Raw genomic sequence first — 23,982 nt, 5'->3', positions numbered from 1 at the left:
AGTGATCAGATCTTTGTAGACCGAGTTATAGACTTATTCGTGTAAACAAAAGACAGGTGCATTGCACTTGTGTACAGGAAAATATAAGTGCTTCTTCTCTTGATGCTGGAGTTCTAGAAATTTGTCATCCTTTCTTGAACAACTTAGTTATCATTATTATTAATATTATTATTATTATTGGCAGTGGTAGTGGTAGTGGTAGTAGTAGTAGTAGTTGTTGTTTTATTTGATGCATTTTGTTTAAATTATTGTTTATTGCACTATTTTGTCTCCCCATAATAACTGTAGAGTCTCTCCCACCTTTACAACCACACTATGCACATATATATATATATATATATATATATATATATATATATATATATAATATTGTATTCCTTCTTAGTCTCTCTCCAGATTCTGCTGGTGTAGTAGGCAGCATTGTCTGTCAGTATTATCTTCGGTTTTCCAAACTCTGTTATGAAATCATTGACAAATTTCCTTAACATAGGCTGCACATGTAGATTCCTCAAAGGATACAATTTCACATACTTCGAAAAAAAATCGTAGAATACCAGAATATACTTAAATCTTCCACAAGTAGTGGGATGTGGTCCACACACATCACAAGATCTTAATGTCAAAGGTTGGTGTGGTATGATTGGATGCAATTCAATTTTTTGGCAATAGTTGATGGGTTTAGCTATCTGGCAAATCTAATTTTCTTTAGAATGTTACTAGCCAAGCGTTATAAATTCGGATGGTAGCAATATTGGGCTAACGTGGCTTTTCATTTTATAGATCCAAAGTGTCCCCAATACAGATGTGTATAAAACAGTAAAGATTCCAGATGGTCCTTTGGAATGCATAGTTTCCACGGTTTGGCATGGATTTTTCTTCGAAATAATATATTAGATTGTAAAGTATATAGACTACCCGAATGATTTGTAGCTCCTTGGCTGATTAAATTTCGAATAGGTTTCCAATACGGATCTTGTTCTTGCAATTGCGACATATTGTGACACAACTTTGAAATTGCCTCTCACAAAATGCAATAGACAGATCGTTACTTTGAAATCTAAACTCTGTTCCTAAAATTCTACATTATCCTGCCTTCTAGGCAAAGGAGTTATAGCATCAGATAAAACGTTGTATTTCGTTTTATATATTGCACTGAAATGTAATATTCTTGAAGTAACAAGGCCCGACTGGTTAACCTTCCCACTAAAACATAAGACAAAGCTTCATGGTCACAAAATATTGTTATTCTTTTTCCATAGACAAAAAAAAACTTTTTAAGCGCCCATACCACAGCTAGTACCTCTAACTCTGTGGTACAGAATACCCTTTCATTTTAGAGAGCATTCTGCTTGTGCATCCTATAATCTTAACGGTATTCATATCTTGTGGACCATCCATTTGGAAAAGTGTAGAGCCTAGGCCTTTTTCGGAAGCATCAGTGGCAATGTAAAAATCCTGTTCAAGTTTTGAATGATGTAACAACTGAGTGTTAACTAAAGTGTCTCGGATTTTGTCAAACGTATGACTACACTTAGGGGTCAATTTCAACATGATGTTCTTTCGTAATTACTGTAATAAACATCCTTGGATTATTAATTGATTAGGCAGAAATCGGCGGGAAAATTAGACCAATCCCATGAAAAATTTTAATTCTTTTTTACATTTAGGATAGAAACAATCTTTGATAGCACTCATTTTCTTAGGATTCGGTATAGTACCGTATGGCGTAATTATGTGTCCTATGAATTTCAGCTGACTTCTGGCGAATCTCGATTTCATTAAATTTACTGTTACTCCATATTCTAAGAATTTCGTAATTACTTTTTCAAGCAGATCGAGATGCTCCTCCCATGTTCGGTAGCGATCAATATGTCTTCCACATACAAGGTAACTCTATCGAGCAAATCTCGTCCAAGTACAGTGTCTAGCACCGATATTAATATACCTCCACTAATATTTAGTCCAAATGGCATAACAGTGAATTGGTAACTTATGCCCAGAAACATAAAAGCAGTATATTTTCAATATTCAATCGAGATTTTCGTTTGCTAGTATGAACTTCTCATATCAAGGGATGTCAGGAAGTGGGGACCACAGAATTTCTGAATTAACTCATCCAAATTCTCAGGTCTTGTCTGTACTGGTATGATTATCTTGTTTATCTCTCTGGCATCTATAACTAACCTGATGTCGCCATTTGCTTTGAGGACCGCCGAAAGAGGACTAAAATATTCAGAATAAGAGGGCTCTATAATTGCCCATTCTAACATTTTCTTAATTTCTTTCTTAACTGCCTCTCTCTTTGACTAAGGAACAGAGTAGGAAGTTAGTGGTAATGACTTTCTCTTCGATTTTCTTATTTTCAAAGCTATCCACTCAGAAAGATAATCATTTAATTTGTTAGTTTTGTCCTTTAAAAGTTTATTTATGCCCTTGCAAATCTCTGTTTCGAGTTCTTACGTCTTTTTAGACAGATCCTCAATCTGCCCATTAGTCTTCAAGTAACTACGAGGATATTTCGGAAAGTAAATCTACACCGTACGCCAGAGGAACAGAAGAGTTTTGGCGAGCAAGTTGGCAACACTGGTGTTAACCTTGAACCGTTAGCTTTCTCCTTGCGGTCGTTCGGCAGTTGAACGTTGCTTCTGGTTGGAGTAGGTCGTGTTTAAAATGGCTGCGCCGATTCAGTATCCCGCCAAATGCGAAGTGCGCTCCGTTATACGTTTACTTCATGCAAAAGGTCAGCGACCAGCGGATATTCACAAAGAAATTGTTTCTGTTTATGAGAACATTATGAATCGACAAAATGTAACGAAATGGTGTCGTCATTTCTCTGAAGGTAGGACCGATGTTCATGACCAACAAAGAACAGGTCGGCCATCTGTGATCTCTGATGCCCTTCTTCAGAGAATGGAGGAAGCAATTCGTGCGGATAGACGACTCATATTGAAAGAATTGCTTCAGATCATACCAGACGTGTCAATGACAACTCTTCATAACGTTGTGACTGTCAAGTTAGGGTACAGGAAATTACGTGCGTGCTGGGTTCCAAAACTGTTAACAGAAGAACGACAAAAGAAAAGCAGGGGCTTCGCAATCGACTTCCTGACACGCTATGCTGAAGCAGGTGATGAGTTCCTTGATCACACTGTGACAGGTGATGAGACGTGGGTTAATCACCATACATCTGAATCCAAGCAACAATCAATGCAATGGCGCCATTCGAATTCACCGAAAGTCAAGAAATGCAAAACGTCGATTTCAGCAAAGAAAATCATGGCTTCCGTTGTTTGGGACAGACAAGGCATTCTTCTTTTGGAATTAATGCCTCCTGGAACAACAATTAATGCTGCTGCATATTGCCAGACTTTGAAACGTCTTTGAAGGGCAATTCAAAACAAACGCAGCGGAATGCTGACATGTGGAGTCTGCTTGCTTCTTGACAATGCTCGGCCTCACACAGGTCTCATAACCAAAACACTTCTCAAACAATTCAAATGGGACGTATTGGACCATCCGCCATACAGCCCGGCCCTTGCGCCCACCGACTTTCATGTCTTCCGTTACCTGACGTCACATCTTGGTGGAAAATCATTCTACGACGATGAAGAGATCAAAGATGAAGTTGAAATGTGGTTCCGACAGCAGGCGGAAACCTTCTATGACTGTGGCATACAAAAGCTTGTGCACCAACTTAACAAATGTTTGGATAATGGGGGTGATTATGTCGATAAATAACAAATAATCCAGTTAATAAGATGTAACTGACATTTTCTAAATAAATATTCTATTTAAGGACTGCGAGCCATTGTATCTTTACTTTTCGAAATGCCCTCGTACTTTCACAGTTACAGATTTTATCTGAAAAATCACTATGCCCCTTTGAAATAGTTTCACATTTATTCTCCATCTCATTAATTTTACTCATAAATTCGGTGTGTAGCTTAGTCATATACATGGAAAATTTTATTTCTATTTGACTAATTTTAGTATATAATCGTTCTTCCTGCTCTGCTTTTAAGTTATCGAATTTCTCGTTTAATTGGCTCTTACCATCTTTAAGTGAAACGATTTGGTTTTCAAGTGACTCGAACTTGTTGTCAAATTTTTCATTTAATGAACCCATATTTTCTTGGAGTAAACCCAATTGAGTGTTGAATTTTTCAGTTTGGGAATTAAATTTAGTATCAAAATTATCATCTAAACGTCACATATTCTCAGATAGCTGATGTTGCATACTCGACACGAATTTAATAATAATATCATCTTTACGCTCAGTACCATTTGATGTAAGAGTCACACTTCCCTGTGTAACTATGGTATTTATAGACTCTTGCATATTCCTATATCTAATTGTACTCAGGTTTGTTTCTACTGTCACCTGCATATCAATGATATTACTATCACTTAAATAATGTGATTGCTGTCCTACATTTATTACATTTGGCGCTCCTTCACCAAGATTTTCCTCACTCAAACTATCTCACAGTAGCCGTGAGTACTTATACTTTCCAATGGGGCGAAGTTCTTGCCTTGAGCCTGAAGTTGTTAGTATATCCTTTTCGAACCCCACATTGTGCCGAATATACTGAGTCTCTTCTTTTCTTGTTTCTTGATCCCAGGTTCTTGAAATCTCCTGTGGAGAGTCACAATAAAAGTTTAGTAGTGGCGTGGGACAATCTGTTGTGAGTGAATTCGTTTCTGACCAATAATCTGTCCAGTTAATGTGAAATACTAATGTGTGGTAAAAGTGTTCAGATAAACCTTAATACACGTCCTGGCACACAGTTTTAATCTCCCAGGAAGTTTCATATCAGCGCACACTCCTCTGCAGAGTTAAAATATCATGCTTGAAACCTTAATACACTTCCACAAGATTTTAATAATTCCACGTGGTACAGTTTATCCTAGAATTGGAAGCTGATTGCTCTGTTTTAATGAAGTAATGCCTATTCAGATATAGTGGCATTTATTACTGGTTGTGATGTGAACTGCTGCTTGGCAGTGTTGGTGAGTATTCAATATCTACTTGCAATTATTGATCATTTAGCAACAGGAATAGTGTTTGTCAGTGAAATGCAATATCAATGAAGTTACACAACAGTTGGTAATTTAACTTTTGAAACCGCTGGTTTATTGGAATTTCTGGAGAAGAACACTCTTATACTCTCACTCAATCAGAAAATTCCATGTAACAGTTTTTTATATGTAATGGAACTTTACAGTGTTGCTAAGCAACATAATCAACAAGGTGACGTGTGTCCCAATTAAAACAGAACCTCGATATTTTGAATTAATTTTCGGTTCGTTTTTACCAAAAATCAATACTTCTCTCGAAAAGTAATTTCAAACTACAGGCATTAAGTCCAAGCATGTTTGCAATTATTATACATGATCCAATGGAAAGTTCAATCATGAGCAGTGTCCAACGTGTTTCAAATTGAACGCGCAGGTTTCAATTTTCCCTGATGGGCTAAACTACTTTTTCTAATAATGTGATGTGTCTATCTCACGTTAATTCTAAATGAAACAGGATTTGTCTCTATTTGGCTCAAAATCACAAAATGAAATTCACCGCACATGTCAGCAAACGGTATATGCACACTTTTAGCAGTCTATGTGATAACTCGTCTAAGAGTAAAAGCCACACATAAATACACAATTTTTACATACATACAAAAATCAAAACATCTTTATATTAAACAGATAAATTACGGCATGCAATTACTAATCAAACATTTCCTATTCTAAATAAGCTTCAAGAACTTGTATTTCATAATCAATAAAATTTTATCCTGTGAAAGAAACTATAAGTCTGCTAAAATGGATTCAGATTACTGTCAACTCATGTCTGAACGATGACTTCACGAATTGATACTTGCCTGGAATGAACGAAATACCTGTACTGATAAATACGATCAATTGAGGTATTTATGGACTTTTATGACAAATTTGGTAACCCTTGCATCGCTACCAATCCTCTATGTGCCAGTACTTTACATTTTATAAACCCACAAAATTTTAGTATAATATCTTGTCCACATTTTTCTCTTTGATATCGTTCAGGATAATAATCACAATATTGTACAGTTGGGTAAAGACAACAAACGAATATTTTTTTATTTTTATGTTAACACCATCTGCTTTAACTGTTAATTTTGTTGTACAAGTTCTAGCATGAGAAAAAGCGTCTTTTGGTTCCAAAAGCTTAACAATTTCAGAAAACTGTTTGAATTTCTTAAGTTCTTTATATTCTGTTGAGTTAATCGAATCTCATTCCCACATCTCTACAAAATTGTATCCAGCATTTTGTATTTTTGAACTTCTTGTTAATGTCTTTTGATACATGTTGTCCATTGATTCTCTTTTTTTGTTTTTCAGCATAAAAACATTTTAAAAACATTCCAAAAACAGTGATGGTAAGCAGTATCGGTTTCTTTATCAAAACCATCTACTTTTGCTCCAGCTATACCTACTTCACCACCATTAAGAACGTGTTGAATATTTTTCTTATTGTTTAAATTGTTCTGCCAAACGATAGACACTTTGCTAAAATTTTATTTATATTCTGTATCAAATACAGCAGTTTTTCTATCAGGCCAATAATGTCTGTCTTTAGGTATCATAGTTTCAACACAATAACAGTGCACTTCAGGAATTGGTCCTATGTAGTTTTCATTTTCTTGTGTTCTTAACAAATGTGGGACATATCCTTCCTTTCTTCAGTTCTTTCAAATAAAATGTTTTTGGGAAGTTAGTAGGGGAACCTTGTATATGATTGCTGCTAGTTTTGATTTTTAGTCTAAATGCTTCATCCCAACATCCAACTGTAGTTCCTGTATAGATAGCATATGGTTTTGTTATATTTCCAAAACAATACTTCTGAATGAGTTGTGAATCATAAACTGTTCCATAACGAGGCATAAATGTATAATTCAGATAATATTCATTTACAGAATCAATCATTTATCTGAAATCTATAACAGTATTGGTATTAAAATTTTGAACTATTATTAGATCTGTAATATGTATTCTGGTTCCTTTGGTTACTTATTAACTTCATAATGAAACCAGAATATCTTTCAATGTGCACACACACATATATATATATATATATATATATATATATATATATATAATAGTAATTGAGTAATAGTATTTGCCATATCATATATTAATAATGCATTTGTTGTTGCTGTCTTCAGTTCGAATTTATTCAATATAATTTAATAATTATAAAATTATAATTACTACATATAATTTTAAAGACAACAATAACATTAAATCAGTAATTGTATTAGTTATATAATAAATTATTAGTGTTATAGTCGTTTTAGTTTTCTGTCCAAAGAAGGTTCTTATGCAGCTATTCATGCTGCTCTATCCTGTGCAAGCCTCTTTATCTCTGAATAATTACTGCAACTTACATCCTTCTGAATCCGCTTAACCCACTGATATCGTGGTCTCTCTCTATTATTTTTACCCCTCACTCCACAGACTTCTCTCCAATACGAAATTGCTAATCCCATGACATCTTACAATGTATACTATCAACCAGTCCTTTGTTTTAGTCATGTTGCGCTACAAATTCTCTTCTCCCCAATTCTGTTTGATACCTCAGCATTAGTTATGTGATCTACTCATCTAATCTTCAGCATTCTTCTGTGGCTCCACTTTTCAAAAGCTTCTATTCTCTTCTTGTCTAAATTGTTTATCATCCATATTTCAGTTCCATACAAGGTTACACTCCATACAAATACTTTCAGAAAAGACTTCCTAGCACTTAAATCTAGATTCGATGTTAACAAATTGCTCTTCTTCACAAACGCTTTTCTTGTTATTGCCAGTCTATCTTTTATGTTCTCTCTGCTTCAGCCATCCTCAGTTATTTTAGTGCCCAAGTAGCAACACTTATCAACAGTTTTAAATGTTTTTTTCCTTACTGAATTCCCTCAGCACTATCTCATTTAATTAGACTACATTCTATTATCCTTGTTTTGCTTTTGTTGGTCTTCATCTTACGTTCACATTCCAAGACACTAGCCATTCCGTTCATATGCTCTACCAAGTCCTTTGGCTGTCCCTGACAGAATTACAGTGTCATCAGAAAGCCTCAAAGTTTTTGTTTCCTCTCCCTGAACTTTAATTCCTATTCCAAATTTTTCTTTGGTTTCTTTTACTGTTTGTTCAATGTATATACTGAATGACGTCAGAGATAGATTACAATACTGCCCCACCCCTCTGCCCTCCAGTGTAAGGAATGACACACCCTTTGAACTACACCCAGTTGTTGTTGGTTTACCTGTTGGCATACAATGAAGATGCGACATTGTAGTGTCCCAAACATCATTGATTGGCGTCGCTTGGATAGTTCTTTCAAGTGTCCTCTTAACCAAATGTCTAGAGGTCCTGAAATGTCTGCAATAGATGTTCATGCACAGTGTGATGAATGTGTGCTGATGCACCATCATGAATGAACCACATTAGTAGTCGTTGCTGTAATGGCAGAGCCTCCAGCAAGGTAGGCAATATCTTAATAACAATGTCCAGACAATGCGCACCAACTAAGCTTTCTGATATCACATATGCCCCTATTAATCTATTCCCAGTATGCATGTCCATAGGTTGATTGAGAATCCGTGCTGATGTCATCTTTCCTGAAATGCTCAGGGACTTACATCTGGCCACATACGCTAAATATGGAAATTCACAAAACCATCTCTTGTGAACCCTGCCTCATTGGTACATGAAATTTTAGTTGTGAATAGTGAATCTGCTGCACACTTCTGCAACAGCCATTGACAGAACAGCTGTCTGCCACAATGATCCAGTGGACTTGGGACCGGAATGTGTTCTAGATTATATGGGTACAGCAAATCTTCATGAACTAAACTCCCCTCCACCCCCCACCCCCCAGCCAGATAAGAGAGTGAGATGCCTTCTGCTGCTGTTAATCGTCAGACACTAGTCTGAGGCGTTTCATCTACTGAATGTAGCATCCACACCACAATGTCAGGTGTGCAGACTCAGTGGGACCTTCCACTGTCAGTCTTCTGAGGTGCAAGGGATCCTCTGTCCTTCAGATGCTGGAAAAGACAGCTGAACAGCTTATCAGAGGGCACTCTAAGCTGTGGGCACTTTTCAGTGTATAGGGCACAGGCTACATCCATTTCGTAAACCTCAGCAGAATATCATATCTGCCATTTCATTTGTGGAGTAGTAGGCTTCCAGTGGCAAGAAGCTGTGGAAGAGAGAAAATGTAAATGTGGTACACCATTTGTACGTACAAAGAGCGCAATAACACTAAACATATAAGTGAATCCGTGTTTGGAAGAAGATAAAACATGATGAGCTGTACCTAGAGTTGCAACACAGCATGTTTATTGGAGTTATTCTCAATGAATTCAACACTTTTTTTGAACATTCTATATATGGGCAACACTATTAACAAATATCTCAAAATGTTCTTGACTGACTTACTTCAAATTTTACAGGATACTCTAATAAACATTCAGACTGGCCTAGGCTAAATATTTTTTTTAAACAACAATGTACAGGTTTTCTGCAAAAAAGAAAATACTCCGCTATCTGTGCTGTACAAATGTACAGTCTCATTTTCTATCTTGCAGTCAATTTTAACTATGGCAGTGGGGAATCTAAAGCGTTAGACAAATTGGTTTTCACATATATATTCCTTCTCCTTGTATGTAACTTCGAATAAAAATTGTTTGTGAAAACATGTGCACTTTTGTTTTCATGCTCACAGGCAGTTTTAACAAGAAACAGGAAATTTGTATTTATGGCTGTGGGCTTAAGATTAGAAAGTTACTATGACATCAGAATCGTTCCAAACTTTATAATCCTACCCACTTGCAGATTAAAACTATGTGCAATACTATCATTGAAGCTACTACCGTCACAGATGGAGCAGCTAGAGAGATTTTTCATTCCCTATGTACCAATGATCACAACCGATTTAACCATTTATTTGACGCAATTTCAATTCCTTATCAAGGTTTTGTTGGCTTTGACAATAAACAAGGCACAAGGTCAGCGAGAGTTAGAAGAGGAAATGGTCAGAGAGCGGTGGGTGGTGATGGTAAATCGACTTAGACAATAGGAAAATGGAGATGGTCAGAGAGAGGAGGGAAGAGCATGTGGAGACAGATAATGGAAGAGTGATATAGACAGAGAATGAGGAGGAGGTTGTGATATTATTGGATTTCAGACATTTTGCATATGAGAAAAGGACAGCCACCGAGCTGTAGTTTGTAATGATACTAAGCATGACAACGCAAGAGTAAAGAAACGAAATCTGTTTATAACGTGCGCCTATACCAAGACGCGCGGCCAGCGTTTAAAAGGTACTTTTAAACACTATGACTCGCTGGGCGCAGATATTTAAAATCATTGCCGCAGCACTTGATAGCAAGAAGCTGCGAAACAGAAGAAAAAACAATTTATCATTTGTTAGGAAAATTCTAGAGTCTTTATAGTTAGTTGTACTTCTGGTCGCTGATATGTTAACATGTACTTCATTACCTTTGATGTTTGGTCGCCGACTTGTTAAGACGTGTTGTGTAGCACCGCTACAAGTTATATTTCATTTAGTGTGAAAAACCACGTTATCACCAAGAAAACAAAAACGCCTTTTGTAAACCTTGTGACGATAAAAAATACTTATGCGCACGACAGGACATTTAATTTTTACAAAATATCACACATACAAAAGCAGCGATTGTTGGACTGTTCCACGTATGAGAAAAACATAAAAGTGTAAGTTTTGTATTCATTGTAAATTTGTTAATGTTTATAGTTTAACGCCTTTGTTCTTTAAGAATATATTGATGCTTCACTGTACAGAAAATCTATGCTTATTCTTTTCTTTAAATTAACCACAAATAATGTTTATGTTTGAATGAACTTTGTTACAGGTTCGCTCTTTATTGCGGTGTCTCGATTGTATTTGGGAGACCATTAATTTGTTCAATTTCCGATCTGACAACTTTTCTTTTACAAAATTTCACTGTTTTGCATTTTTTTATTATTCAAATAGGTCCCTTAGGTAATTTCATTGAAGAGTCTGATTGCGTGAAAGCAATCCGGGTTAAGAGGTCATTTGAGAAACTATTTTCACGCAATCAATCCGTACGTCTCCTAAACACAATCGAGAACCGACGCATCGTCGATCACTCATTAATTTTTCTCTCTTTCCAAGTCGTACCAAAAAACGGCCAAGGGGAACTGCCGTGAGTACGCAATCTAGTGTTAAAAGGTTGTATTCTTTATCTTGTCGGCAAACATTGCCATGAATTATCATCACCAATGTTATATTTGGTTAAATGTGAAAAGCCAAAAAACCTTCTAACGCTAGATGTGGCGCCCGAACAGGGTCTTGACTAAAAAACTAATTTGTTCTTTTTATTTTCATGCTACCATCTGGAGAAAATTGGAAGCCAAAACCAGTGATTAAAAAAAAAAGGACGCATATGCAGAGAATCGCAGTAAGAATCCACAACAGCAATAAATAGCAGCGCGCAAGACAACTAATGTGAGTACGATTTTTCATTACGTTTGAAGCTTTGCGTACCGAGCATTCAGTCGGCTCATGACATTCACTCTCTACGCTTTTTTTCCTTTTCCTCAAGCAATTTAATTTCCAAATTTCTGTTTCCTTTTGCTATTAGATCCGCCTCTATCACATCATTTCACTTACAATAGTTAGAAATAGTTAGGAAGAATTTCCATTGTTGTGCATTTAAGTGAATCACAATGGCCGCTATCTGTGCCAGTTTCAGTGCTGTATAAGTGTTTTTCATTTATTTTATCACTCCCGTTGCCACATTGGCATTTTCGTGTGTCAGAGTTTCAATTGTTTATAACGCGCAAGCAATATCTGTGAAATCAGGATGCGAAATCCTTGGCGCACCTGACAAGTGAAAACCATTATAAAAAAAAATTTTCTTTTCTAGCTTGTGCAGTGTAACTACTTTAAGTTTACAATGGCTGATGAGCAACCAAGGCAACTTAGACCGCGCGCGGGTGTAAACAAACCTGAATCTTGTAGTGAGGGAACAACAGACGACGAAGCGACACGTGAGCTGTCGGCGCCACAGACCGCGTCGCAGTCACGTGAATGCTCGCTGTCAGATATACTAAAATTGTTTGCTGATATGAAAACCAGTTTTGAAGCAAACATGGCACAGCTTACAAACCAAAGTGACAATATTGAAACGCAAATCAGTCAGTTAACAAACCAAAGTGACAATATTGAAACGCAAATCAGTCAGTTAACAAACCAAAGTGACAATATTGAAACGCAAATCAGTCAGTTAACAAACCAAAGTGACAATATTGAAACGCAAATCAGTCAGTTAACAAACCAAAGTGACAATATTGAAACGCAAATCAGTCAGTTAACAAACCAAAGTGACAATATTGAAACGCAAATCAGTCAGTTAGCAAATCAAAGTGACAGCAGGTTCAACAGTTTAGAATCAAGGATAGAGGACACTCAAGTGCGAATGAACAATATAAATTCTGTTATTACCGACATCCAAGCACAAATCAAAAATTCGAATGACACCATGGAGGAAAAAATTAAAGCCATTACCACTGCTTACGCAAGCGAGCTAAACGCAAGCGTACACGCAAAAATTGATAGTGTTCTTTCGATGGTGGAATCCGCCGAGACCAATATTGGTAGCAAGTTCATAGATATGCAGGCCCAAATAGATGTGTGTAAATCAACTGCGAGTGACTCTTTGAAACATTACAGTGAGGTTTCAAAGAGAGTAAGCCAATTGACAGAAAGTGTCAACCACGTTGGCGAGCGAGTCGAAGACCTTGCTCAGCAAATATCTGATGTCAATATTGACAAAAAGATCGCAGATGTCAACACCGGTTTAAGCAATACACTTAATAGGGAATTTTTTAGAGTGGATGCAATCCAAAGAACAGTACATTGCCAGCAAGGTACACGCTGAACTAAAGGGTACGGTTAAATCTGCTGCAGCAGAAATCTTAACCGCTCCCGGTACTTCTGGTGACACTTTAACCAGTGAATTAGGTGAAATCAGACGAGCATTTAGCCACGATCTTCCGGAATGGAAACGTCAGCTAAGCAATGATATAGATCAACTGAAACGACAAGTTACGGAATTGCAAGGTGACAATCAAAGTGAGTATTCACTACCGCCAGAACACGATAATAGTCAATATCCCGAGTTCAGGTACAATTCTCACCAACAGTAAACAATACGCGTGGCGAAACTTCCACGTCACGTAGTCATGCCGATCAACTAACACTCGTTGAACTAATGCGAGACGAGAGTGTGCTAAAACACAGAGTCTTTCAGCCTTTTCTACCTGAAAAACGAAATATACATCCCATGGTATTTCTAAAATCATTCACAGGTGCTTTTCCAGAATCATGGAACGACAGGCAGCAGATACAGTTCATTTTAGGCTATGTACACGGTGAAGGATCAATTTGGGGTACAGAAATAATAGACAAATGTCACACCTATGCAGATTTTGAAAAGCATTTTTTGAATAAATTCTGGAGTTCAGGTATACAACAAAGACTCCGAAAGGAGGTTTACAACGCCGAACCTTTCAACACCAAAGGAGGAGGTTTGAGACGTTATTTTGAAAAATATCTACGTAAAATTCAGTATTGGGACACGCCCATTTCAACCAAAGATGTAATCATGATCTTAAAGTCAAAACTTCCTGTGTCAATAAGAGAAAAACTAGTTAATGTGAGTGAAGAAGACCTAGAAGCATTTCTTTCTGTTCTTGACAATTTGGATATGATCTATGAGGATGTGCGTGCGAGCGCGCGGAATAATTATAATAATGGACCGCCCGCTCCGCAGCAGCACACAACGAATTGCGTCAAGGGAATGTCGTACCAACATAACACGGGACAACCAAACGCTCAGCCTTACGGAAATCATAACAGTTTCAACCTCCGTAATGGAAAACAATATAACAAATATCCACACCAGAATAGATACAATCCGATTTATCAAAACACACAGCAACAATACGGTAATTCACCGATAAATCACAACGGTAATTACCAGTACCAGAACAACAAGACAAATAATGGAAATCGTCACAAGGGAAAGAAATGGAACAATTATAACAGACCACAACAGTACAGTCAGCCGAGTCACTTCACTCCTTCTCACCAAATGAATTTTTCACAGCCGAAAAATGCGACATTTTCTCACCAACCCAACCAACAGTTCAGGAACAATAGTCAGGACAATTCGTCGCATGCTTTTCCTGACACTGCCGGTCATAGTAGCCAAGGAAATCCGACTATTTTTTACACACAGGCGAGCCAAGCACCAAACGCGATGTCAAATAACACGCATTCAAGAGATGCACAAGTCGTATGGGATACGAACGCAAATTTTCGACCTGGTATGTCGCAAAATACTAGTCAAGTAAAAATAACTGACATTTCAGCTCCACCCCAGTCGGAAAACCATTAGTAGCTTCTTTATGCCTCCACGGAGAAGCTGCGGACCGAAATTACAACAGCCTGAAATAACATTAGACGACAAGTTAAGACAAGCTCTCATATCTTTAACCACTCATGCCAACCTTAGAAAAAAGGCGCATGACAAATACATTAGCAAAGTCTTATCGTATCGTATAAATGAACGAGTGCTATTAAAGACCCACTTCAAACCATCTTTGATTCATCATAAGAATCGCAAGTGGCAACACTTGTATGAAGGACCATATATTATATTAAGAAAGCCGCACATTGGTTGCTATCTATTAGCTGACCCTGTATCTGGACGAATAAAAGGATTGTTTCATCACGCAGACTTGAAGAAATACGGAGTCAACCATTGAAAATAACTGTTAAGTTAAGCTGCTAAAATAAAATATACACACACTGGAAGTTGTTATACTATGTGTGAAGTACCAACGTATGTAAGAGTAATGCACAGGACTAACACCCTGTTGACCTGCCACAGCAAGATAAGTAATTTATATGAGCACCTTAAGTAAAACACATTTATTGTAGGAGAGCAAGATTTGCCTTAGATGTAAGTTAGTTTTAAGTTAATTGAGCCATGAACGGCCACAGCTGAAAGAGCTGACAAATAAATATTATAGTAGGGACGTGCTAAGTGCCACCTGCTACCACTAGTTTTAAGTATAGCAAAGCTCTCTCCTCTTGAATGAAATAAATTAAAATGATCATTCAGACCAGAATGATTGCTCGTAGAAGAAAAAAAATTGATTAAGGTCGCTTACTCTAATGAGGTAAATGTTATGTTATGCATAAGGAGTGTGTGACAACAAATTTTATGAGACCACCTATGAAACGCAGCAGGCAAACAGCAGCAGCTTAGCATATAAGAATCAAGTAAGTCAATAATGATCCAGGTAGCAGGAAAGAAGTGCGCAACTCAAATATTTTATTATAATACGGAGAAAACCGTATACGCACATAAGAATTTTACGGCACAGTGCAGCTGAAATACTTACAAAGATCATTTATAAATAAACTAATTTAGTACTAGAAATATCTATTTCAGGTCCTCGAGGTATGACGATTTTTTTTTAGAAAACCAATTTTACGATACATGGAACGGAAGATAGTTAACAGACACAGTTCACTGCTAATGCATGGTTTAAGTAATTTTAGATATGCATAGAAAATTGTTTAGAGAGCTGGATCAGACGACACTGAAACTACTGTATCGATTTAATTATACTATTTGTCATGAAAAACTAAGGTGATAATAATCTATGTTAAGCTCATCATATCATACGTCATTAACACTGTGTCTTCAAATCTCTTCACTCCATAAGTCTTTTGTGTTTTCCTCTAACCAGTATCCTTACCATCCTACCTTATCCAGTAGAGAAGTGAATTTTACGGGCTGGTTGCATGATTGATACATACAGGCTATACGAATGGATAGTCGTGACACATTGGTTGTCGACGGGCTATGCTTATTCTCCGCAAATTGCGAGTTCAGTTAAGATTTGTTATGTGCAATTGCACGACAGGGAACACCAAGCTTCCTAATTTCCCTAATGTTAGTTTGAACACGAACTGTTCATCACGTAAACGAAGCCACATTGACTATGTCTTCAAACTAACGACGTAATAGAGAGAAAATAAAAGAGCTGAACTTCAGAAAAGAGTAACTAATGTGAAAAGAAAAGAATAACAAGATTTCGAACAAAGTGTAAACCTAAAGTGCCTTGGAAGCACAAACTACGAACAAGAGACACGCTTTTCGTCAGGCCTTGTAGTGACAGAGACTAAATATTTCTTTGTAAATAATTTTTAGATATGATATATATACTAAATGTTAACTGTACTTTGTAGTAATAATGCAGTCAGTAATAAATGGACATGTATATGCTGCTGCGTGTGAACCGACTATAGACAAGTAATTAATGGACACGTATAAAAGTGGTGCGTGTGAACCTTAACATGACGACCAAATAAATGTGAACACGAATTAATAACGTGTGAACTGGAAAGGTGATAACTCCAAGGACACGTGTGAAGTAATGTTATAAGTACTTGTACCACGATGTAGAAAGCCGAAGGGTGAAAGTAAGTGTTGTACTTACCACAAACGGTACTGTACGCCTTTACACGGACACATTCTTCGAAACAGCTGCGGGAGTCGCCGCGTCTGGCTGCTTCCGTAATCCAGAGTCGATGAAAAACTGTGTAAAAACTCACACCACAGCTAGTAGACACCAAACGCTCTGCTTCTCGCAGAATACTGCTGCTAACGTTGTGGAACTGTCAAGTTATTATCACGTGATTGTGACCAACGGACGTTAACACTGTGTACGCTGAGCGCTCAACAATCAATTTTTCTTTGCACAACGAGCGCGGATGCCAAATGTGTTTGAAATTCATTCAGAATAAAATATGATAAAGCAATGAATTAAGCACTCAAGACACTAATCGATAGAGTCTTAAGCTTAATTTTGGCAATTGCTGCCGAATTTACTGACCAGGCCGAGTAATGACGAAAACGTGTCGAACCAAATAAAACCAGAAAAATAGATAAATATGAGAACTAAGCGCTCCTAAGAGAATGAGACCCTATGTACATAAACAACTGTTATCCTTACCTAATCCAATTTTCTTATAGACTAAGTTATTAGTAAGTAAGCACATTCTAATACATATTTTTTTTCTGTATTTTTCATGTACGAAAACATAAATGAAAGCACGGACATGTGTCATGTGAAATAGAGACCGCCACCATACGGCTCAACATGTTGCAGAACCAGTCTTCCAGTTCCTGACCCACGACTTATTTCCAACGCAACATCACACCCCGACAACTACTCCAACTTCCACAGTGAAAGTGATGCCCTACTTTTCCTCCACTGTAAAAGTGTAATCAATTTCCGCACTCAAGTGCAGTCCTATCATTTATACCCGAAGTTCTACCACTCCCAGTGAAACTCATACCTACCCAAGTGTAGTGAAACATTTTTTTTGCAGGTCATGAAAGCCACAAATAAGTAAAGTGCTACGTATTTACTGCAAGAAATCTTCGACGAAACAACGACAAAAATATTCCTGTAATATGTCATTGTAAAACAAGAATGTCAATTTTTTGTAACATATTTTTTTTTCACGAGTGCACACAGCACCTAGACTTCCTGCGAAGTCAAGTAATTTATTCCTTTGTTATTTTTTAATATTTGTTATGCCATGTATAATGTATCTACGTATGTGTATCTTTATCTTAATTTCTTTTACCGAGAAATGAACATTTGTTATCCCTGTACAATACATTAGAAAGAGCACAGTTCGATTGTCATGTAGTTACCCTATGGACAAATTACTATCAATTTCAGTCGTACGAATATACTTACCTGATACTCTGTATGTTAACCACTTTGCCTGATGTAGTGTGTAAAATCTATTGTAAAGAAGTTTTGCAAGTAATACTAACTTTTTTCACGAAAGCAATAATATCACGACTACGCGTGAGTCGCGATGATCCTGACGGAGTCATCGCTCCTCACGCGGGAAGCAATGTGATATTATTGGATTTCAGACATTTTGCATACGAGAAAAGGACAGCCACCGAGCTGTAGTTTGTAATGATACTAAGCATGACAACACAAGAGTAAAGAAACGAAATCTGTTTATAACGTGCGCCTATACCAAGACGCGCGGCCAGCGTTTAAAAGGTACTTTTAAACACTATGACTCGCTGGGCGCAGATATTTAAAATCATTGCCGCAGCGCTTGATAGCAAGAAGCTGCGAAACAGAAGAAAAAACAATTTATCATTTGTTAGGAAAATTCTAGAGTCTTTATAGTTAGTTGTACTTCTGGTCGCTGATATGTTAACATGTACTTCATTACCTTTGATGTTTGGTCGCCGACTTGTTAAGACGTGTTGTGTAGCACCGCTACAAGTTATATTTCATTTAGTGTGAAAAACCACGTTATCACCAAGAAAACAAAAACGCCTTTTGTAAACCTTGTGACGATAAAAAATACTTACGCGCACGACAGGACATTTAATTTTTACAAAATATCACACATACAAAAGCAGCGATTGTTGGACTGTTCCACGTATGAGAAAAACATAAAAGTGTAAGTTTTGTATTCATTGTAAATTTGTTAATGTTTATAGTTTAACGCCTTTGTTCTTTAAGAATATATTGATGCTTCACTGTACAGAAAATCTATGCTTATTCTTTTCTTTAAATTAACCACAAATAATGTTTATGTTTGAATGAACTTTGTTACAGGTTCGCTCTTTATCGCGGTGTCTCGATTGTATTTGGGAGACCATTAATTTGTTCAATTTCCGATCTGACAACTTTTCTTTTACAAAATTTCACTGTTTTGCATTTTTTTATTATTCAAATAGGTCCCTTAGGTAATTTCATTGAAGAGTCTGATTGCGTGAAAGCAATCCGGGTTAAGAGGTCATTTGAGAAACTATTTCCACGCAATCAATCCGTACGTCTCCTAAACACAATAGAGAACCGACGCATCGTCGATCATTCATTAATTTTTCTCTCTTTCCAAGTCGTACCAAAAAACGGCCAAGGGGAACTGCTGTGAGTACGCAATCTAGTGTTAAAAGGTTGTATTCTTTATCTTGTCAGCAAACATTGCCATGAATTATCATCACCAATGTTATATTTGGTTAAATGTGAAAAGCCAAAAAACCTTCTAACACTAGAAGGTAAATGACAGATAGAGAAGAGGAGGAGGAGATAAAGAGAGGGGAGAGGAGGATATGAACATAGAGGGGGAGGCGAAGAAAATCAGCATGTGTACCCAGTTTCCATACATATTTAACAATTGTGAAGAACTGTCGACATCGCTGGTTGAATATAAGACCAACTTTCTGGTAAGAGAGAAAAATTCTCATAAGTATACTTACAGTTTACCAAGTATAATTCAGCCATGTTACTGAAAGAATGATTATTCTCAACACACCAACAGGCCATTGCTACTTTCCACTTCATATTTGGAGCATGAGCTGGTATTATGGGTATCTCAGTAAGACTACACATCCAATTCTTTAGGATGACCCAGATCTCTAACTGGAGACAACCAGTAATAATGTTATCATTACATCCCAAACAGATGTAATAATTTTTTCTATAGTAATACCCATTATATTCGGTGGATTTGGCAATTGATTTGTACCATTAATAATTAGAGCACAAGATATAGAATTCCCCTGGAAAATTTTTATAAGTTTATGACTTCTATTTCAATTTCTTCATACATTCTCTACAGTAGATAATGGTGCTGCATAGAATGAACAGTTTATCACCACTAGCAGCAGCTACTCCTCATGGTGGACTCGCTCTAGATGTAGCTATTTTCTCATTACAGATAGCAGGAGTCTCTTCTATTCTAGGAGCAACGCACTTCAGTACACCAGCAACTGATGTATAGATGTAGCTATTTTCTCATTACAGACAGCAGGAGTCTCTTCTATTCTAGGAGCAACACACTTCAATACACCAGCAACTGATGTATGCTTAGAAAGAAAACCATAGATCAAACATCATAATTTGTATCATCATCTGCCATTACATTTCTTCTTCTTGTTTTTTGACTTCCAGTTTTAGCAGGCGCTATTACTATACTACTGACTGACCAAAACCTAAGTACTCCATTCTTTGACCATGCAGAAGGAGGCAATCCCATTCTACACCAATAATTATTCTGATTCAATGGTCAGTCAAAAGTCTGCATTTAAATTCTAATTGGATTTGGTATTATTTCACAAATTGTATATAACGAAAGTACAAGTGTCGTATAATTCAGAGCATTAGGTATAATCTATAGTATACTATCAATTGCAGTAATAGGATTAATTGTATGTACATGTCATATATTCATATTACTTCTAGATATAGATACACATGCATACTTCACACCAGCAACAATAATTATTCCTGTACCAAAAGGAGTGAAGGTATTTAAATGATTACCAACATCATAGGGAATGAAATTCAAGTTAAATTCTACATTATTTTGAGCTCTTGGTTTTATTGTTTATTCACAGTATGAGGGCAACAGAATTAGTATTAGCAAATTCATCTCTTGCTATTTTCCTCTGTAATACTCTTATGATGTTGGACATTTGAATTATTTTGTATCTACACAAGCAGAATTTTGCAATTATAGGAGGAGTTGTCCAACGATACCCTTTACTTACAGGATCAAATGTAAATAACATATGATTGAAAACTCAGTTCATTATTACGATGTTTGGAGAAAATTAACTTTCTTTTATTCAACACTTCCTAGGCTTTGCAGACATGCCATGACAATACTCTGATTACCCAGATGCATATAAATAATGAGATGTATCACCAAGTACTGGGCAAGAATGTCGATTTTTAGAGTTGGTATATCCATTGTAATTATGTCACAAAGAGTAATTAAAAACTGAGATAACAGAAGTAGCTCAGCAGAATGGATACAAAAAAGCCCTCTTGCAGAATACAGATATTCAGAACTTCATCAACTTCTAGATCCTAATATGGCAGATTTGTGCAGTAAATTTGAACTTTACAAATAAGTGGTTGATTTTTATTAAAGTCTTTAATGGCAATATGATCAAATTTAGATTACAAGACAGAGTTTCACCCTTAATGGAGCACTAATCATTTTTCCTTGACCATACCATAGTTGTGCTAGTATTGATGCAGTAACTGTAGGCTATTACTTAGCTATAGATGGTCTCTCTCTTAAGAGACGTCAGGAGTGTTTTCTCTGATGTTTTAGCAAGTATTTGCAATTTCGTATTTGCTTTGTGTAGCTCAAGTCAGGCAAAAGAAATAGCGTTCATCATGTCTTTGACGTGATGTCCAGTGTCATTATGAAGAATCAGTTTGTTTCCCATTACAAACAAATTGATTTTTAAAGCGGAAGTTTCATGCCCATCCGATCGGGGGACCCAGGTTGTTTTATAGATATTTGTTAAGAAGATCAGTAGAACACGAAGAACAGACAACAATCCAGCAGCGATTCAATAGCTCTTTATGCTTGGCAGTAGCAATCGATGTGGGCCAGAGGTTGCTGTCATTGTTGGAGTACTGGTTATTCTTCGAGTTTCTACTGTCCCTGTTAGAACATATCGATAAAACGAATATTGCACTAATCTTGGGACCAGTCTATCGGATAGGCACGTAAAATTCCGCTCTAAAAATCATTGTGTTTTTGTTGGGAAACAAGCTGATGCTTTCCATTGACACCGGATGTCACATGAAAATGTGATGACCACTATTTGTTCCAGCTGATTTCAGCTACACAATGCAAAAACGAAACTGCAGATATCTGCTGAAACACCAGCCTGAAGACTCTTGGGAGAGACAATCTATGTATCACTCATTACTTAAACAAATCGAAATATACCTCACAGATAGATAATCGAAAGTATTTGAACAGCTCTACCTGCTGTCACCTTAACCCATGAAAATACGCCATGAGCCTTGGTAAGTACCTAATAGTTAGGTTACTAACGGAAGCTCTCATTCCTACTTGGAATGACAGAACAGTTAAAAGATTACAGACTATCTCTGCTTCTGTTTCTGGAAGTGGTCATTGTCGCCAGCGCCTCTTTTATACTTGAGCTCCAAGACACTGCCAAGACGTGACATTAAAACATAAGCAGGCCTCCATAGGAGATGGAGATGCACTATCATTGCCGTGCCTTGCCAATGATTGGAGTTCAGTCTTCTTTCCACAAATCACCACACACACGACAAAGGTCGCGCATATTCGGCTATCCCACAGTGACTAACTACTTAAAAATTCTTTTTAATACTCACATACATCTTTTATTGGCCTAAGAGATAATAGTGGAACACGTTAATTTGAAGAATACATGTTGCAGATTTCCCCACTCAGACAGAAGGTGTCAAACTTAAATTACATAACTAATTACAATTTTTTCTAATCTATAAGTTTCATCAAATGATTATTTTTACTCAACTTAATGTTTCATGAGAACAAACTTCGCTTTACAGTATATCAGATTGGCAAGCATGTTACTTAATGCAGTCATTTCTACTTGACAACTGTTTTGTTTGTCATAGTTAAGACTCATTGCTCGTCTTACCATCTTTGCACAATTAACTTGGAATATTCGAGGTTAACTGGAGAAAAGTATGAAACCCCTTAAGTCTTTCCTACATTTCTTGGCATAGCCTTTTTCAAATGATAGCAAATATTTATTTCGATATGAATTTTCTTCATGTATTAACATGTAATATATGACTGTTAGTACATTTTTCTCAAGAGCTAATTATTCTGCTCATACCTTCCTGCATTGCTTAAAAACATGGACATATAAAGTAATCAATCTGACTCTATCAGGGTTGTAACATTTCCAGTCAAGGTTTATCACATGTGATTATTTCACGGCCCCATAGCTTTTTCTGTTCGGTTATTTAGGGATGACACAAGTTTTTTGTACATAAAAAAAACACATTGGCTTATTAGAAGTAGACAGAATAAGGCTTCACAACGATAACAAATTTCCATTATGGCAAAGAACACACAACATTCCATGTTTTGTAAGATGGGGATATTTAAATGTTAATGAAGTTATTGAATAAAACTGTTCACACGACAAAGCTTTAACACTCTCCCTTATTTAATAACTTACACACTCTCATATTTTTCACAACTGTCTTAGTCACACAGCAAATAATGGTTTTGCTAATAAAATCTCAAGCTGATTTTCTGTATCGCTCTTGAAATGGTAATTTCACCAACTGTAATTCTCGAACAAAGAAGGGCCTGAGAGAATACGTTTTTATCCATTGGTGTAATTCAGTATTCTGTGCGAGCCGAACAGCAGCTTAATTGTCCACTTGTGAGCAACGTTTCGAATACTGCTTTTGTAAATAGGTTCATAGTCACATGTGCCTCTCAAATAGCGAAAAATTTGTTTTACTCATATTACATCATGCTCTGTTGAATTTTCAGGAAATCTAGATACTACTCCAACAGCATATTTTATGTCTGGTCTTGTCTCACGCATTAGGTACATCAAGAATCAAACAGCTTGTGCATAAGGACATTCAGTGTTGATAGGTTCTCTTCCATGCCAAAGCGATCCATAACCTTCTGGTGTAGTGAGTCTGACTGACTTGAATTGACTCGTCTCCCTTTCTGTCAGTTTCCAAGCCTAAGAAATATGATGCTGGCTTTGATTTTATTTTGAATTCTCTTTCAAGATCTTCAATAAATTCTTTAAGTTCGCTGTCATTATTTGCCACAGTCAATCCTTCATCTACATAAAGTATGAAGAAAACCTTCTAAGAAACATTGTTCCATAAAGAGGCAAGGATGAGCTTCACTTCTCTTAAATCCTAATTCCATCTCATCCCAGCAGTGGGGTGCCTGTATCAGGCCATATAAGCTTTTCATTAATCGACATAAGTTTTTAGAACCATTCTTATAAT

This window comes from Schistocerca nitens, chromosome 5, assembly GCF_023898315.1.
Source record: "Schistocerca nitens isolate TAMUIC-IGC-003100 chromosome 5, iqSchNite1.1, whole genome shotgun sequence".
In the NCBI taxonomy this organism is placed as follows: Eukaryota; Metazoa; Arthropoda; class Insecta; order Orthoptera; family Acrididae; genus Schistocerca; species Schistocerca nitens.
This window is presented reverse-complemented; position numbering follows the sequence as displayed.